Source organism: Diadema antillarum, unplaced genomic scaffold (genome assembly GCF_040938485.1).
Source record: "Diadema antillarum isolate AM-2024a unplaced genomic scaffold, OU_Dant_1.0 seq00000599_RagTag, whole genome shotgun sequence".
Classification (NCBI taxonomy): domain Eukaryota; kingdom Metazoa; phylum Echinodermata; class Echinoidea; order Diadematoida; family Diadematidae; genus Diadema; species Diadema antillarum.
In genome coordinates, this window is record NW_027271529.1 from 225,376 (window position 1) to 242,612 (window position 17,237).

The 17,237-nt window shown below is 40.7% G+C and overlaps 1 pseudogene; it reads right to left on the reverse strand.

Annotated features, from left to right (window-relative positions):
* Positions 1-827: 827 nt before the first annotated feature.
* LOC139735808 (deoxyhypusine synthase-like) lies at positions 828-16,804 on the reverse strand (annotated as a pseudogene).
* Positions 16,805-17,237: the final 433 nt, after the last annotated feature.

Consider the following 17,237-nt stretch of genomic DNA (forward strand, 5'->3'; position numbering starts at 1 on the left):
GAGACATCATTAGTCATTGTGCCGTCCCTCTTGCGTACTGATCGCCAGAACTCGACAAAACGTGACCGCGTAATTTTGCGTACCTTTGTGCTAAAGGTCATCAATATTTTCTCCATTTTGTTTGCGAGGCACAGAGGCTTTGACAGAGCTTAGAGTCATATACACTGGAAAGAGAAACCCCATCATATTTTTATGTTCACCTTTACTTTACTACTGTATCTACAGTAAAATCTATAACAAACCAGTGTAAGTTTTTATCACAATCAGACTACAATATGAGGAAGATAGAATTTCAATAAATGATATTTTCACTCAACAAAAGTGTCGACCACAACCACATTAAATGCAAACTGAATCAAGTGATAAAACGTCATCTCCTCAAGTCGTTCACTGAATCTTAAACAAAGTTATGACACATTCTCTATTTTTTTTAATGAAAATGAATTAACATAATCAAATGAATAAACTATCATATTTCGTCTGTTTATGGTACGACTGTTCGCACTTTCTCAAATCAGCATTACGAACCAAATCTCCATCATTCTTTCCATGAAAACATGAAGATATATTATACTGCAACCTAAGCAATGAACTCAATTTTGAACCGATTGTTCTGAATTTTTTCAACGTTGTTTGATTAGAGCTCTATACTGTTTTATTTTTTTTTTAAATAAAGTCAGCTTGGAAATGAAGTGGAGATTTCCCAAAAATTGTGGAGAGCGTGGGCAATCAAAGGAACCATACTGAAGGAACAAGTTACAAAGAGGTGATTCATCTATTCATAGCAATGGCCATTGCACGGCTTGAGTCTCTTCTGCCCGACACGCAGCTGGAAGATGTCTCAGTTTGAGTCTGGAGGATAGACTAGTTTCGCAAAAGTTTCCGCGACGAGGAATGGCAAGAGGAGGGAGGCTTCTCCATGTATCTAGGAAAGCGTTAAAAAATGGATTGAAGTATTAAAGATAATAATGAATACATATAAGATTTAAAAAAAATGTGATGCATTACAGTGTATTCCCGTTACAACGAACACGTTTATAACGAAATTCCGGTTACAATAAAGTAAAAACTCAGGCCGCAACATTATCCATTCTATGTATTTCTATTGTTTATTTGTTCGGTTATAACGAAATTTCGATACACTTATAACCACACTTATAACGAAAGGAAACTGTCAGTCCCGAAGACTTCGTTTTAACGGGAGTCCACTGTATTATAGCGTCCAACAATTTTGAATGGTTGCATCAAATTTTCAACTCGTCACTCGTCTTCTTCAGGGTTTTGGACAGTATACAATAATATGCATAAAAATTAATATGTTTTTTTTTTCATATTTGCTTGCTTTTTGCATATTTGTCTTTTTTCCCTTTCTGGCCCAAAGTGCTCTCAGCGATTCCTAAAGGCAAATATCGAGTTATCACAGACTGCACGTGTTTGTGCGAACCCATGCCTGCAGCTAAATGCGGTGGATTTAGATGAGGAATTCATCAAGCAGTACAGCTATGAAATTGTCATAAAGAATATCAATTATAAACAAGGCATTTCTTCTTTTTTTTCTGAATGTTCCTCGACATACTTATAGATATGATCTCTGGTACACTCTATTTCAAAGTAATTGGGCTTTAATAGGAAGGTCCGGGGTTTTTTTTCCACAGGTGTGAAAACAGAGAGAGATAGTTTGGGCTACAACAGTAATTGGCATTGGACAACTGTTTTCCACGTTGTGGAGATTTCATTCACACGGACAGAAATATGAAGAAGATGAAGAACGAAAGGTGTAGAGAAGGAGGAGCACACAGCAAGGTGAAGAAAAAGAGAGACAGAGATGGAGAAAGAAAGAGATAGAGATGGAAAAAAGAGAAAGACAGAGATGGAGAAAAACAGAGATAGAGATGGAAAAAAGAGAAAGATAGAGATGGAGAAAAAGAGATAGAAATGGAAAAACGAGAGATAGAAATGGAGAAAAAGAGAGACGGGCATGGAAACAAAAGAGATATAGAGATGGAGAAAAACAGAAATAGAGATGGAGAAATAGATAGACAGAAATGGAGAAACGAGAGATAGAGATGGAAAAACGAGAGAAAAGGATGGAGAAACGAACGATAGAGATGGAGAAAAAGAGAGATAGAGAGAGAGAAAAAGAGAGAGAGAGATGGAGAAATGAGAGGGAGAGAGATGAAGATAATGAGAGAGAGAGAGGGAGGGAAACGAAAGATAGAGATGGAGAAAAAGAGAGATAGATAGAGAGGGAGAGAGATGAAGAAAATGAGAGAGAGAGAGGGAGAGAAACAAAAGGTAGAGATGGAGAAAAAGAGAGATAGAGAGGGAGAGAGATGAAGAAAACGAGAGAGAGAGAGAGGGAGAGAAACGAAAGATAGAGAGGGAGAGAGAGAGAGATAGATAGATCGAGAGAGATGGAAGAAAAGAGAGATAGAGATAGAGAAACGTGAGATAGAGAGGGAGAGGGAGAGAGGGTGAAGGAGTGAGAAAAAAAGAGAGAAAATAATTAGGACATTGTCAGGAAAAAGACATGATACCTTGACAGCGTTGGCAGTTGGTTTTATCTTGCCCCACGATACGGCCTCCTCGGTCCGGGCCCCGGAGTCTGAGCCGTCAAACTCGTGGCCGGTGTTGAGGTACACGGCGTAGTCGGCGCCCGCTGGTTCTCGCTAAAAAACAACAACAAAAAAACAAAAAACAGAAAAAGCAAATTCATGGAATTCTTCCGTAGAGATGTTTTCATTGCAACTGATTGACAGATTGCCCTATATCGACGTAAATAAGCACTGAATTGATCAGTGTTTTAGTAGTAGCCATAATAAAAATCATGGGCGTACCACGGGCGTATCATGGGCGATCAATATTATTCAGTGATTATTTACGTCGATGTAGGGCAATTTGTCAATCAGTTGCAAAGAAACAAGCAAAGTAATTATAAGGGCTACTGAAAATGAATTTTGTCATTAGCATTGCTGGCACACCTAGCCAACATTCAATGACGTAAAATGTCACTTATGTTCTGAAGCTGCGGTAAGGAGAGGATTTTTTGTTGTTGCTTTTTTCAGAGCGATTGAAAAACCATGATTATGGAGACGTCTATTTCATTCGGCTGAAAGTCCATATAAAATGAACGAATATGACACGGTGGAATAATATCACCTTTTTTGTTAATGTTTCTATTTTTCGATTTCGATTTTGCTGTGGTTGTTGTTGTTGTTTTTTTTAAATAATCATATAGATGAGCCGCAGTCATAATCTTTGCGTCGTAGGGGTCTACAGCAATTCCCTACATCCATTCAACATTGCATTTGCCCGTCTGCAATGTGTACATAATTATGTACAATTATGTAACATGTAATTGTAATCTTAACTCACATGTGCGTTGCTGTTGCAGATGTGATGCTTGGCTACGCCTCCACCGGCCGTTACAATGCCGGTATGATACGAGTCCTGCGCATGACGGATGATTCGCACGATATCTGAAAAAAAAAAGACAGCAGGATTTAACTTGAGAGGATGAGTTATATTCCCCCCCTTATAGTTCCAGGCGGAAAACAGAAACGTAAACATCCGAAGCACTCCTCTGGTTTTTCATTAACCTTTATTCGTCATTTTTGCCACTGAAGAAGATAGTGCTGAACCGGAAGCTCAGCAGACCCCTTTGCTTCCTTTCTAGCCTTTATTTGAATATATCACACCCCTGGCAAAATAGGAAGCTTGATAGATTTGGGACGCGGACGTTAAGACGACTATTGCGTTGGCCGTTCTCCTCTCTCCCATGCGTCGTGTTGCAAAGTAGCTTTAGATCTCGCGTAGACGCAGCCTATACGAAGTAAAATGGCGTCCCCATTTTATGCTCATTGTACCAAGTTATTAGCTCTCTGCGTTGTGAATTTGAGCGAACGCTAAAATGACCCAGCAGAACTGATATGAAAACTCAGACGACGCGAGATCGATTTTGATAAGCGGTCTTGCGCATGCGTAGAACAGGGTCTTATTCCCTCTTAATGTCCGAGTCGTAAATCTATAAAAGCTAACACACATTTTACTAATCTGAAACAAAAATGCGACGATACCGATAAGGTCGGTGGAGTTAGCTCAGTCGGTATCGCTTCTGCCTCACGATCTGAAGGACCCCGGTTCAATTCCCGGGTCCCACTGAGCAATGTTGTGTGTAATCATACCATCCCCTCAAGTAAGAGGCAAAATACTCTGTCCCTCTGATAGGACATAAAATGGAGCTCCCGTGTGTGAGAGAGTCATAACTCATGCACTTAAAATATCCCGCTTCATTTATTCATCGCACAGAGCAAGGTGTTTAACCCGTTGAAGTGGTCCCGCCTCACATCCAACTGGACCCCACGGAAGACCAGCTATTGCAGCTGAATATGAGCCATCCAGCCCTCTTCTCAGATGGAAATGAAGCAAACAAACGAACAAACAAACCTTCCGAGATGTCGACGCGAAGATGGCGACCCGGGTTGCGCTGCTTGAAGTAGAGTAGCTCATCACCCAGTCCCCCGTCAGTCAGAGCTGGACAGAACACCGGGATGTTGTTCTGGTGGTCAGGTCAAAAGTTACACCCCATATTTGAAATAATAACAAAGTAAAGCAGAACCGAGCAAAGTAAAACAAACCAGAATACATCAACACAAACGAAATAAAGAAAGTACGCCAGTTAAGCCAGCTTCGGGAAATATCAACTCGGCGTAAATATTCAGAGCTTTCCTCTTATTTTCGTCCAAACATAGTTTACGGAAAATAGTTGTAATAACGACTTGTTATACAATGACTTGTTATTCATTCAAGACTGTGCTTGTTAGGCCTATATACGAGCACATTTCAGCGTTGGAGAATATTTATCATCCCAGAAATGTATAGGCGCAACCCTCATAGCTCCGTTGATTTGTGGTACCCCACTTTGATAAATTTGACGTTCCTGTCGATAAGTCTGGTGAGTATAGATCCAGGTTTCATCATACAAAGGATTCACAGGACAGAGTGGATCGGTGAGAACTGGATGCGCGAGTTTAACTTTGGAACTGTTTAAACCCACGAGCGCAGTGAGTGGGTTTTAGACTGTTCCAAAGTTAAACGAGAGCATCAAATTCTCACTGATCCACGAAATAGGCCTGTGCATAACTTGTGTTATAAAATGGGCCCGTAAATTCATGAAATACTACTCTTGTACAACCATTTTCCCCATCATGCGTCCGGTACACCTACTACACTACACAAGACTTGAGCCATGCGTTCGGATTTTACCGGACGCATGGCTCATTGTGGATCAGTAAAAATCAATGCATGACAATTGACCGATCAGATTGCAGCGTTTCTAAAGCTCATTTTATAAAATACTATGATCTCACTCACTCGTAGTTCCCCACAAACCAACGGGAGCTGGGACCTCTCAACCTTCGAACCTTCACCAACAGAAACGTGTGGCTTCATCGATATTCTCGATTCTTTATACTTTATTCTGTCAATTGACTTATTCTGAATTATCTTTCTCTCAGTTATCATTACTGTTGTTATTGTTATGATGATGATTGATATTATCATTATCATTACTATTATTATTACTACTAATATACTACTATTGCTATTATTATTATCATTATTACTTTTATTATTATTACCATTGTTGTTCTTGTTTCCGTTATTACTACTATCATCATCATTATCATCATCATACACAGATATATTCATTTGGACAGAGAGGTAGGGAAAGGGAGAGAGAGCGCTGCTAGCTAACCAACCTTGTATGCCCAATAATAGACGGAAGATTCTTCGTTGATTTCTTTGCCCATTCTTGCGATCATCTTCGATGGAGTCCAGTTGAAACCCTGTATGCAGTCAACAATAAGAGAAAGAGATGTCACAACAACAACAACAACAACAAACAACTGATTCACTTCCCTTGCGCTTGAAGAATTCATGGAGCAAGGTGATGCATATGGCCTATATTCTCTGATATGATAATGGAGACTTTATGAACTGTTTTGTACACATCACATCAGAACTATCAGAACACATAACACCAAACCAAAACCTAAAAGAACCTACATGCCTGTAAAAGGTTGTCTCCCTGACCCACCCTTCTTAGAACACTTTGACACCTAATTCTTCACATAATATGAATGATACAGTAAACACCAAACACCCAACCGTATACGCTCAACACCGGTGTCATCCCACGAGACCGACACCTACGACTCATATAGCCCACGAGTCATACAGCCATGAGTTATAGACATTGGAAAAAGGACCATGTTTCACATAGCCCACGAGTCATGCAGCAAATCAGTTCTACTCTAGGCAAATAAGGCCCTTGAGTTCGATATCAGGCAAGTAAGGCCTGGCCATGAGTTCAATATCACGACACGAGGCTTAAGTGTCCGTCTCGCGGGCCTTGCTTGCTCAGTGTCGAACTCATGGGTTGTATGGTTCGTGGGCTGTATAGCTTGTGTGCCGCACGACTCACGGGCTGTATGACTCGTGGGCTTTATGACTCGTGGGTGTTGGTCTCGTGACATGCTCCCGCCGCCACAGCACCGCAACACTTCCTACACTCACATGGTTCTCCTGTTCATTCATCATATCCTCCAGGACGGGCTGAAGAAAGTCCGTGAAGTGGTAGTAGAGGCTTTCAGGAATCAGTAAGTTCCCGGCACGGTTAAGACGCCGATTAAACAGCTCCTCACCGTTCTCCTCAAAGCTCGCGAGGTAGTAATCACCGAAACACTTAATGAAGTCCTCTTCGATACCACCTGCCGTAGCTGACAATGCAGTCGACCTCGATTTGGCAGAGGAGGAATATCATTATGCTTCTCATTTCGAGAACAATTATAGAATTGTACAAATATTTAACTTCTCATTGGAACATCTTTGGCATATAAACTTAAAGTATAGAGCACGACATTTTAGATGAAATTTCACAAAGAATGATCACAATAGATATTTATTTTTGATATTGACAATATTGATGATAATATCATTTAGTTTGTACATATTATCATATATTATATGCTGTAAAACGAGGACTGTTCGCGTGCATTTTAATTTCGCGAATCTTGGCTCTCGAGAAATTCGCGAAAAATGCACGTGAAAGTTCATGTCTACACTATGCGCACTGAATGTTAGAGGCAAAATTTCATGCCGCAAAAATATCGTGTTTTACAGAGTGTAGTAGTAGGCCTACATGTATATCATAATCATTCGGTCAATAACCAGAAAGTATAATCTATCCCAAACTCACCAGATTGTGTTTCGCGAGAAAGCAGATAACTTCTCTCAGACCACTGGTGATGATGCTTGAGGTGTAGCCCAGAAATATGGTGCAGTTCGAAATCTCCCTCCCGCAAGCCGCTCTCCGTTCCGGTTCCTCATTGGTCAAAGGCTCGGCTCTCTTATTGAGCTGATGGTCATCAAACAAACAAGCGAGCAAATGAACAAAGAATAAAACATACTAAAAGCCTACAATTAAATGGAACCACCCTCGAATGAAAACTGATAAAACGAATAAGATGATTGGCAAGCTGAGTGACAATTTGTTTGATGGAAGAGGATGCACATGCCCTATATGCTGACGCCCGAGTTGTATCAAGTGGTTGATGAGGCTACTATTAAAACACTGATTAATTTGGTGCTTTACGTCGTTGTAGAGCAATTTGTTATTCAGTTGCAATAAAGTTAAGTAAATCTTACAAAAAGAAAAGAAATACTGATCCATAATTAACTTAATTTTTGTATCAAATGATTTGTCGACAATGGATTATTTGAGCTCATCATCTTCCTGCAACCATCAAACGAAGCAGGATGCTTTTCTCGTTTTTAAAGACTTGTGCACTGGAGTTGAAGACCGTGACTGTAAGCTACTTATTTCGCGTGATCATAAGATATTCGTGCTCGTTACGTTGATTCTCTTCGCAAATAGAAGTGTTCTTTATAAATTTGGTCCATGACACACAATTTGTATAAATGTGTCCACACATTTGGTACCCTGCTACAATACTGCAGGTTAAAATGCTACAATACTGCAGGTTAAAAGGAAGTGAATTCAAACACTTTTGCGTGTCAGGATTAGAATTTCGAAGAGGAAACATAATTCACTGCGATAGTGGACCATACATTTTACTGATGTTTCCAAATCGATGGACAACTTTTTCCTCCACAGACATATTAGTAGAGCAGATAAGCCGAAAAATTGTGCAAAATTTGAAAAAAGCATGAAACTTTCACCAGTGCTAGTACATGTTATAAGATTCATTTTAAGATCGGGAGGTAAGTCTGAATTGACCTCTGATGACCTCCAAAGGTCAATGACCTCAAAATTTGATAAAAATAGTTATTTTGCATCATTGATGAATGTTAATGGTAATGATGTACTAAAACTCATTTTTGTTACAGTGGAATTGTCTTCATGTTCCATAGAACCCTGACAGGTTTCTACCTTTGACCTCTGACCTCCAGAGGTCAATGACCTCAAAATATCAGACTATTGATATTTTGTCACTGATTAATGATAAGCACGGCAATGATGTACTAAAACCATGTTTTTTTACAGTGGATTGCCTCAATGTTCCACCGATCCTTTACAGGTTTTTACCTTTGCCCTTTGATGACCTTTAGAGGTCAATGACCTCAAATTATCAGAATGTTGATAGTTGGTGCAATTGGTTGATGATAAACATGATAACGATGTCTTAAAAATTCATTTGTGTTACAACTGAATCGCTTTCCTATTCCTCAGATCAAGGAAGATTATTTACACGTCTCTGCCTTTGACCACCGAGGACTGTGACAGGTCAATGACCTCAAAATATCAGAATATTGATATTTGACGTATATTCAATGGTTAACCATATATCTGGTGTGCAATCATGCATTATGCTATTAGCATTTATGCTACAATAGAAGTGTCTTCTCATTCCACAGAACATTGGTTATTACCCTGTGTATATCCAACTTTGGCATCGAAGGACAATGTGAGGTCAGACTTTTAGAATATCAAAATTTGTGTATAGGATTACAAATATTGATGTTTGGCTTCATTGGTTTAATCCTATAAATTTGATCATGTACAAATCACGCCTTGACGTTATAATCAAAGCATGTATGCATATTCCACAGAGTATAGTTCATAATAAAAGGTCCCAGGAATATGAGCGGTCAATTACTTCAGAAATGAAGCTTAGGCCTACGTGTCTTCAGTGATGGCAGTGACTCCAAATATGATATTTATGTTTGGGTTAGTTATGCAGCCTAGCTTGCATGAAATCATGTGCAACATTATCCAATTTGCACTGGACAAAATTTGTACGCTTAAACATGGAAGGTGGGAGAGGAGTACCATATTTTGGGTTGATGCTTAAGTGAACAGGCATAAATGGCAAAGTCCCTTGAACTGGATGAAAGGGTGAAAGATGCTAACCAGAAAACAACAGGCCCATCTCATCAGGTGTACGTCACAAGTCAAACAACTCAAGAGTCGTACAGCCCATGAGTTATGCAGCCCACGAGTCATACATCCTGTGACCTAAACACTAGATGAACAAGGTCCATGAGCTCGACATCAAATATCGAGTACCTGGTACCTGGTATAATAGGCCCACAAGCTGTGCGGTCCGCGAACTCGCCACTCGAGGAAAACTTGGCTCACGGTACCAGATTAATTATGTATTTCAGAGAGCTTAATCTCTTCAGCGTATAGGTCTTGTGGACCTCTCCCCCCCCCCCCCCCCCCCCCCCATGTGTCAGACTCTTATGGGATTGGTTTGCCTAAACTTAGCGTCAAGCTCATGGGCAATGCTACCTAGTTTCGAGCTCGTGGGCTGCTGTATGGTTCCAATTAATGATTCATGGTCCTGGAGCATACAGTGACGTCATGGACCATCTGGAAAACGACATACTGTGAGGCCTAACATGCATTCCACAGGAAGTAATCCTGTGTCTTACTATTGTCATCCAGTTAAGTTTAGGTCGTTAAGTCAGGCAACTTGGGGCATTTTTTTTAATGACATCTTTAGGTACCTCACTTTCAAATAGGAGTGCAACTATACTATTTGCTCTAATTGTCTTCTTTATACTCGATACTCATTAACTGGCCAAGAGTTGTGCCCCCATGCTCAAATATTGCTTGTTTCCAATATGGCCGCCATCCGGTTTGCATCCAATGTGTGAATCAGGGTACGCTGGCAGCGGGTAATATCACCTGAATGATCCGGTTAAAACTCTCTGCCAGCAATTAGTGATGATTCAGTGTAACCTCCTGCTGAAATTGGACTAGATGTATACCCTCGATCTCTTTCAAGACAGGGCAGCATCTGCGTCTTCAGTGAAGCACGCGATTGAGCTTGTACATTGCACGGGTCGGCACACAGATCTCCACCACGACTTAACTGGATCAAGGAGCTTCAAACACAGCTCCTTGACTGGATAGACATCCTGAGGTCAGACCAGCGTTCTCCAGGTGCACAGCCACTGTATGCGATCATCAGAGTCTTCCATTGGCAATAGTTGTATCTAAACAGTTTGGGGAAGGCAAACTTGTCTCTCTGATGAGTACATTGCACATAGAGTACAGGATGAAGAAAGCTTCTTTTTGACTCGCGGGATAGGCTACAATCTTTTCTCACGCAGAGGTTCTGAATTATCGGGTCGTGCTCAGTCTGCACTCAGTGAGCTGAACACCATATCAAGTAGGGGGCATCCCACGAGACCGACACCCACGAGTCATACGGTCCACGAGATCGACATCAATAATAGGTCCATGAGTCATACAGCCCACGAGTTATACGGCTCAGGAGTCATACAGCCCATGAGTTCGACACTACGCACAAAAGGCTCATGAGACCGACACAAAGCAAACATAGCCCACGAGACCGACACTAAGCAATAAAGGCTCACGAGACCGACACTAAGCAAAGAAAGCCCACGAGACCGACAGTAGGCGAAAAAGGCCCACGAGACCGACACTAAGCTAAAAAGGCTCACGAGACCGACACTAAGCAAAGAAAGCCGACGAGACCGACAGTACGCAAAGAAGGCCCACGAGACCGACAGGATAAACAGCGCCATCTACATGTCAATCACCTGTACAGGGTGTTCCATGAACGGAAAAATAACATACTGGCGGATGTAATTTCGTAACGCTATCAATTGAAAGATGGATGAACGTCATCAAATATGTATTTCTACATACCTCGGGGGGGGGGGGGGGGGGGGGGCAAGTGTGTCATGGAGCGACATTGTAGACAAGTAGACATTGTAGACAAGTAGAAAAATTGAATTGTATTCTTCATGGCCCCGCCCCCCCCCCCCAAAAAAAAAAAAAAAAAAAAAAATAGAAGAATTAGTATTCTTCATCCCCCCTCAAAAAATAAAAGAGACAAAAAACACAAATGAATTTAAAAGAGGACAATAACGATGTATGGATTAATTTTAGAGCTTTGATAATGTCATCGTGCTATTCTAATAGGCTTTCCCAGTTTTTGGCTAGAAGATGGACAAGATATAAATTTTCCCTCTTCTCTTTCCCGATGCACTACTTACTTATTCTATTTTAGATATTCTACCCTCCTGCTTTGACGTTTTGCAGTACGATCTATCTGTAATTTTCTCTGTAACTACAATGTAATTCTACTGAAACGTTTTATATCGCAGGGATTCACCTCAATTTTGTGGCTTGTGTTATTCTCCTCCGAACAGTACATTTTATTGTGAAATACAATAGCTGTTTTCATGGATGCATCTGGGTTTTTTTTCCGGATACCTAACGCTACCTTTATGGACGATTACGTTTTTTTTTTATTTTTTATTGATACTAAATCTACACCATCGCAGGTTTATTGTGGAAAGATCTGTTACACACTTTTACTGTACTTTGTTAATTTTTTTTTTCACAAACACACACCCATGCAAACACAATTAAAGATCCTGATCATTTCGGGGGGGGGGGGGGGGAACTGATGGGGTAACACCCTGCCGGAGATGGCAACTCTTCTTTTCCATCTCTCGTATCTTCCTATGCTATTATCAGAACACCCTATACAACTTCATGGTCTATGGGTGGCGCTGTTCATCCTGTCGGTCTCGTGGGCCTTCTTTGCTTAGTGTTGGTCTCGTGAACCTCTTTTGCGTAATGTCGGTCTCGTGAGCCTTGTTTGCGTAGCGTCGGTCTCGTGAACCTTAAGTGTAGTGTCGGTCTCGTGGGCTTTGTTTCCTTACTGTCGGTCTCATGAGCCTTTTGTGCGTAGTGTCGGTCTCGTGAGCCTTATAACTCCTGGGCTTATTTTACTTGATGTCGAACTCGTGGGCTTTATTCACTCAGTGTCGAACTCGTGGGCTGTATAACTGTGAGCTGTATGACTCGTGGGCTGTATGACTTGTGAGCTGTATAACTTGTGGGCTGTATGACTCGTGGGTGTCGGTCTCGTGACGTGCACCCATCACGTATACGTGTGCAATGATTGTGTGTAATGCTACGGGAAAACGCATGGAGAAATCAAAATGCATGTTTATGTATTTTACTTGGAATCAGTTCCCGTCTGTTGTCTTCATCAATCTTGCAATGTTGTTGTTTATTATTTTCCCTCTCCATCACGAGTATGATATATGGAACGTGTTGATCATTTCACGTGATGTTGTTGTGATGTCGGAAAGTGCAATGCTGTATTGCAGGTGGCCTATTGCAGGTGACCTTCAATTTGTTTTTCACATTATATTGACATGTTTAACAGACTGTTACTCACCAAGATGCCTCTTGAAATGTTTTGAAAAACTTCTCCTTGATTTCACACGAGCGGATGATTATCAGTTGTCTTTCTGCTATCATCGTGTGTGAAACAAAGTATTGTTTCTCTTCAAAAGATAGCGCGCCCATTAATCTGCACTAAGACATTCCAACCCACCTCCAGCCTAGACATCCGTAGGTGTTGTGGTGTAGAGCGGGATCTGAACATCTCTCATGAACTGAGACTTCTCTTTTCTTTTCTTTTCTTTTCTTTTCTCCACTAACAATGTGAAACAAAGTATTGTTTCTCTTCAAAAGATAGCGTGCCAATTAATCTGTACTTAGGTTGGTGCTCTAAACAAGACATTCCAACCCATCTCCAGGTTAGACATCCGTAGGCATTGTGGTGTAGACATGGTAGAGCGAGACTTCTCTTTTCTTTTCTTTTCTTTTCTCCACTAACAATGGGAAACAAAGTATTGTTTCTCTTCAAAAGATAGCGTGCCAATTAATCTGTACTTAGGTTGGTGCTCTAAACAAGACATTCCAACCCATCTCCAGGTTAGACATCCGTAGGCATTGTGGTGTAGACATGGTAGAGCGAGACTTCTCTTTTCTTTTCTTTTCTTTTCCCCACTAACAAATAAGTTTAGCGGTAAACATAGAAGCATTCGCACATACTGTTTACATTTCCCATCACTTGCTTTTAACATTGGAATTTTCACGTACACATTTTCCCTAGAATTTTGCCAAGAACTTTTAAACACGTACAATACATGTTCAAAAGAAACCATTTGGTTCATACATAATTTGATTAAAGGGGCTTGCTTATCACCGTCCATGTACTCGAACAGTTTTCGCTAAAGATACAAGTGTGTTTATAGAACTGCAAACAGTAGAATGATTTGCCCCTTAACAAATCAGACTACATCTCTTCATGTCTTCAAACGTAAGTTAAAGTCATTCCTCTTAAACGATTTCTCTCTTGTATACTTAGTATATATATATATATATATATATATATATATATATATAAACACCTATTGTCCTACTTTAACGGGGGGGGGGGTCGACAAATTACTCAAATCCGATTAAATTTATTGATGTTTTCCTGGAAAAGAATATGGCGTATAAATCAATCCAATTGAGATATATCATTGGAATCGCCAGCGCAATATCTTTTTTTTTCATTTATAAGAAATATATCGCATTTGTCACTTGCTGCCTTTTTTCCAGGGTGGGGCGGTACAGGTTTGTCAGATCTGCAAGTGCAGTATATACAGTGTAATTTCTTCCCCGTGGACATGGTGACATGCACTTCACAATTCCATGTTCAATTTTCCTAAAGAGTACACCTAAACATAGGGGCGGCGGAATGTGTGTGTGTGTGTGTGTGTGTGTTTTCTAAGCGTGTGGGGGTGGGGGCTCCGGGGCAGTGGCAAGGGTCAATGGTCGATTTTTTAATTATGCATTTTCAGTATGCAGCAGACCAGGGCCCCGTTGCATAAAAGTTAAATTATGGTAACTTTGCCATCCAATGGTAACTTCCATGGAATTCTTGATTTTGTTTGGCTGTTGAGTATTGTTGCCATGGTAGTTACCACTGGATGGCAAAGTTACCATAATTGTAACTTTTATGCAACAGGCCCCAGGTCGTACGACCCTCCCATCCCCCCCCCCCCCTTGCATATACACCCATGCTAGATAAGCTATAGATTGAGTAGGTCTTTCTAAAGAATGGCGCCAATCCGGGAAGGGAATTGTGCACAGTAACCAGCGGAACTATACCATTAGGTTTATAAACAAAGAACCGGTAAGTGTCTTGGTTATCACCAAATTCTTTCGTTAATTGCTGTCTTTTTTTCCTCTTTTTTTTGGATCAGGACAAATATATTCACTTTAAATAAAGGCAAATCTGCAGGTTGTACATTGTCATCGGGCATCACCCGCCTCGCTAGCAAAAGACAAACAATTCGCTGTTATGGATTTACATGCACAGATTACAGTACTTGTCGACAAAGTAAAATTGATGATGTTAGTTGTAGCACGAATGTTTGGTGATGATTGTGCATGACTATGATATAATGTTAATAACAATGATGATGATGATAATAATAATGAAAACAACAATGATAGTGCGAGAAACCAATCTTTATCCCAATGACATGTTATTTTTTCGGTCAGTAGCTTCTCTAGTGAAATAGTCCATGGGCCAAGACCCGAAAAATGGGTTGTTGGTACCACCTGAGGTGGCAAAACCTTTTTGGTGTCAGTTTGTTTGTCAGGCATAGATATGCTTTTCAAGCTATGATAGCATTTCCAAATGAGTAGCTTAGTCATAATAAATGATTTTTAAACCAATTTGGTCTCGTTGTTACATCCCTATACTTCTGAATTGAAACTAACCGCTATACAAAGAAGAGCACTGTCTTGGTCTTGGTTATGACCAAATTCCTTCGTTAATTGCTGTCTTTTTTTCTTCTTTTTTTTTTGGATCGAGACAAATATATTTACGTTAAATAAAGGGAAATCCACATGTTGTACATAATGTCATCGGGCATCACCCGCCTCGCTAGCAAAAGACAAACAATTCGCTGTTATGTTGTACAATAATGTAAGCCTATTCAATGACACACAATGGATAGTCAAGGTGCTTCGTCACGGCAGAGAAGTGTTGCGGATAGCTATCATTTTGGGGATGCGACTTTGTTTATTCGCAAACTACGTGAGTATTCATTTATTGACTTTGTCTTCTTCGTTGGGTGGATAATGGCAATTGAGGATTTTCTTTTTGAATTCTAGGCTGAGGGACGGATTTACATGCACAGATTACAAGTACTTGTCGACAAAGTAAAATTGATGATGTTAGTTGTAGCACGAATGTTTGGTGATGATTGTGCATGACTATGATATAATGTTAATAACAATGATGATGATGATTATAATAATGAAAACAACAGTGATAATGCAAGAAACCAATTTTATCCCAATGACATGTTATTTTTTCGGTCAGTAGCTTCTCTAGTGATAGTTTTGTCATGACCCGAGCATATTAGGGCGGTGATTTGGCTCAGTCTGTAGCGAGTCTGCCTTCAGATCCAAGGGTACCGGGTTCGATTCTCGAGTCTCACTGAGCAATGTTGTGTGTAAGCATTCTGTCCCCTCTAGTAGGAATTAGCAAAACACTATTAAGTCTCTCGGATAGGACATAAAATGGAGGTTCCGTGTGTGAGCAGGGAGGTGAGACAAAACACCTCCCTGGTGTGAGTTAGCCACGACTCAGGCACGTTAAAGATCCCATTTCATTCATTTATCGCAAAGAGCATGGTGCTAACCCGGTAAAGTGGGCAGGTCCCCTTATACGCACCCACACAAGAAAACATGCAAAATGCTGCCGACTCCTTGTGTTCGTCCCAGGTGACTAGAAAGTCTGCAAACGGTATCAACCAGGCATCTTGTGCCAAATTAAAAAAAAACAAACAAACAAACAAAAAGACAAACAAACTCAAGCGTAGGCATTTAGCCCTTTATTTCATATTCATGGGCCAGGACGGAACAGCAGGTAAAATATTTTGTCAAATGATTATACAGGGTTTCAACACAAGGTATCTCACTTGTGCACATTCTTTCATCATTTAGTATCGTAGTGCTGTTATGGACAGATCTTAAAATCATTCGAAACGAAATTCTCACCATCTTATTGATTTCTTCCACAGCCGTGGCGAAGTTTGTCGCCTGGAATCCCGTCCTCTGCATGGCAGACAGAATCGCCTGGTGGTCGATGCCCTCCGCGAAGTCGTGCCCCTTCACGGTAACGGGTTCGCGCGACGTCGCCCCGGCGACATTCTCCTCGGCATCCCTGTTCACGCACTCGGGCATTTCCCGAATTACCGTCCCTCTCCTTGCCCGGTCCTTGACCGACGTGGCCGCGGCCGAGAACACGGACGATGACGACGACGGGGAGGAGAAGCATGGGAAGGTCGACGACAGAGAGGATGGCAGAGTCGATGACTTTTGTCCGCTCGAGCGAATGAGGTGGAGTCTAGATAAGAAGCGATGAACTGCTGCCATGTTTTAACGCTCGTCCTGCTTCTTCAATCATCAAGTATAGGCTGTCAGTGTTGACACCGTCGCTGAGGGTTTCTTTTTATATGAGGCCTGCAAGATGAGGTTTGACAAAGGCGGGGAAGTGAAACAAAAGAGTTATAAACGGTATTTTTTTTTCTTTTGCTACGGCATCATTTACCACTCCGCCATTCATCATTCCCATATTTATGATTTGTATATAAATACAAGGATTGGTTTTCAAAATTAGAAAAGGTCAAAGCTATATTAAAGTTCTGGAGAATGAGAAATTTAACATTGTATGGTAAAGTGGTAATTATCAAATAATTGATCATTTCACAATTTTGTGTATGTAGCTTTAGTGCTACCATTTCCAGAGAAGTTCATTATGGAATTGAATAAATTGATTTATTGCGTTAAACAAATGAGTATATGAATA